Below are 3,318 nucleotides of genomic sequence, written 5' to 3'. Positions count from 1 at the left end.
TAGATAATAGCTTATGCCAATCATCTTGTTGATAATTGATGTAGGCCCTCAAATATTGTTCGAGTATCGCATTTACCCGTTCCGTTTGTCCATCCATTTGTGGGTGGAACGCTGTGCTCATCCTGTTTTGTATCCCCATTTCTCCACTTACTTTCTTCCATATTCCCGATGTGAATAGTGTTCCTTGATCGGTAATTATATTTTCTAGGAGGCCATGAAGTCGGAAAACCTCTCATAAGAATGTTTGTATAAAATCTCTCGTATTGATATCTTTTCTGACCGGAATGGAATGACTCATTTTGGTCAGAGGATCCACCATGACCAGGATGCTATCACAATTTTCTGGTGCCAGTAGATCCATGATGAAATCCATAGTAATTGTTTCCCATAGTCGTTCGGGAACTTCATTTGATTTCAGGAATCCATATGGTGCGTGTTTAGCCGCTTTTGTCCTTTAGCAGATGTCGCAATGTTTAACATATTGTTTGACATCTTCGCGTAGTCCTGGCCAATAGGATGACCTTGTGATGAATCCCGTGGTTTTAGCCGTTCCTCCTGGTCCTGCCATTCTGATCTCATGGTGTTGTCGTATGATATCTGTCCTTATCTCTTCCTTTTCCGGGATCCCTTGTTTTCCATCGTACCACATATTTCCATCCTTCCATTGGCATAGCCACAGAGCAATTTCTTTCATCTCCTTTTTTCCTTCCTTCAATGCTTCTCTGATGGCCTGAATTGTTTTGTCTTTCTTGTTTGGGTTCTCAATTTCCTTTTCCTCCGTCGATGTGAATTGGATAACCTCCATTGCCTCGAAGTAGGTTTTTGGTAATAGTGTTCGTGTTTTTTGTTTGATTCTTTCGTCTTCTTTCGTTTGTGGTTTGTTGCTTGCAATCCTTGTGAGAGCACCTGGCTTTCCACTTTTTTTGCCCGGTTAGTATTTGAGTTTGAAGTTGTATTTGCTAAGGTGTTCCATCCATCTTATCTGGTGGTCGTTTAGTTCTTTCGTAGTCATAAACAGAACCAAGTTTGTGTGGTCGGTTAGAACTCGCACCAGATGGTCGTTGTTCAAAACATATCTCCTCCATTTCTTCAATGCTTGAACTATCGCTAATAGCTCTTTATTTGCAACATTGTAGTTGCATTCTGCAGGGGTCATTGTCTTGGATCGGTAAGACACTGGCCTCCATTTTCCATCATTGTATTGTTGCAATAGTATGCCTGAGTATACATATTTTGAGGTGTCCGTTTCGATCTGTGTCCTTCGGTTTGGGTTGAAATGAACCAGTATGGGTGCCGACGTTAGATGCGTCCGTATTGCATCATCTGCCTTTTATTCCGTTTCTCCCCATTCCCATTTCTTGTCTTTCTTTGTTAGGTTATAGAGTGGTTTTGCAAGCCTGCTGAATCCCTCTATGAACCTTCGATAAAAGTTGCAGAATGCCATAAAGCATTGAACATCTGTCTTGTTGTTTGGTTTGGCCCAGTCCCATATGGCTGCTGTTTTAACAGGATCGACCTTAACCCCACTTCGATTGATGATAAATCCAAGGTATTCCATTTCTTCTTTATGGAATTCGCATTTTGTTGGTTTGATCTTCATTCCTAATCCTTGCATTGCGGCCATGATATTGCTGATATCCTTTTGGTGTTACTGTATATTTTCCTAGTATATGAGTACATCGTACAAGTATATGATGCAACATATATCGAGGTACTTATTTAGTATCCTGTTGATCCATCTCTGGAATGAAGCCAGTGCATTGGTTAGCCCGAAGGGCATAACTAAGTATTTGAAAATTCCATATCTTGAGGCGAATGTAGTCTTCCATTCGTCTCCTACCTTGATGCGTATATTGTGGTATGCGTCCTTGATGTCGAGCTTGGTGAAGTATTTTGCTGACCTCAGTCTATCTAGTGCTTCTCCAATCAGGGGTAGTGGATATCGGTCTTGCTTAGTAACCAAATTGAGAGCTCTGCAGTCCATGCAGAGTCTCCTTTTTCTGTCTTTCTTTTTGACAAATAGTATTGGGGATCCTCCTGACACGAAGGAGTCTCTGATCCATCCTCGCTTTAAGTTTTTCTCGATGTACTTCCTGAGTTCTTCGAGCTCTGCCTCTCCTAGTGGATATAACTTCTTGTAGGCAATCTCTTTTGTCTTTCCCGTTTTTTCGTCTTTATTCAGCAGAATTCCGTGATCGATTCCTGGTCTTCGAGGGGGTAGCTCGGTAGCTTCTTCTTCTTGGAATAGGTTCGTGAATTGATAATATTCCCTTGGAACCATTTCTCTCCATCCCTTTTTACATTTGTATTTCTTATCCTGGATTGCTAGCTCCATGCTGATGTTGATTTTCGCTAGGACTGCATTTTCAACCTCGTATGTCCATTTGAGAATTCCTATTATATCTCCCCTTCGATAGTACCTTCCAAAGGCTTGTGCTGTGCTCTCTTTGATCACAATTTTTTTTGTTGTATCGGGCTGGTTTTGGTCCGTGCTTCCAAATCCCTTTTCTCCTCTTGTGGTTTCTTCCAGTTGATCTACTTCATGCAGATCCTCATTGTTGATTTTTTCGATTATCAACTGTGCGATTCGATCGCCTTTTTGGACTTGGTAGTCCTCTTAAGCCAGGTTGGCTAGGACCACTTTGATTTCACCTGTATAGTCGACGTCGATTACCCCGGCCATAGTCATGAGGCGATGTTTGACAGCGGGACCACTGGGGGGTGCTATTCGTCCATAGGTGCCTTCCGGTAGTCCGATAGCGATTCCTGTTGCTATCATTGCCTGCCCGTTGGCAGTTATCCTGATTTCTTCGTTGGCATACAGGTCGTGTCCTGCTGCCCCTTTGGAACCATTTGTAGGCACTCTTGCCTCTTGGTCCAGTCTTTGTATCCGGACTCTTTTATCTTGCCGCATCTCGGCTAACTTTTGATGCAAAGTTTCTTCTTCCACTTCTCGTATCATTGTCGAGTAAACCACAGGTGAACTGTTGAGACATTGTGTCGCACATAGTTCGCTTGTAAAGGTCATCTTGTTTTCGTTCCAATGAATCGTCGGATTATACTTTCATAACCATGGCATCCCTAGGACTATCTCATGGTTTTTAAGATCTGCTAACTGAAAGGTTGCCATGTCCCTATCACGGTCAATGTCCATAGGTACTGTCACTGTATGGGTTATAGGACCCATAGTGCTTGGCTTTCCATCCGCTAGGTAGACTTGTCTCACTTTCTTCGCTTGTTTGGTGTGAAGGCCATATTTGTCGCAGATTTCTTTATCGATGAAGTCTTTGGTAGCCCCAGAGTCGAGCATTGCATATA

The sequence above is a fragment of the Tuber melanosporum genome (genome assembly GCF_000151645.1).
Source record: "Tuber melanosporum whole genome shotgun sequence assembly, scaffold_51, strain Mel28".
NCBI lineage: Eukaryota > Fungi > Ascomycota > Pezizomycetes > Pezizales > Tuberaceae > Tuber > Tuber melanosporum.
Note: the sequence above shows the minus strand (reverse complement) of the source record.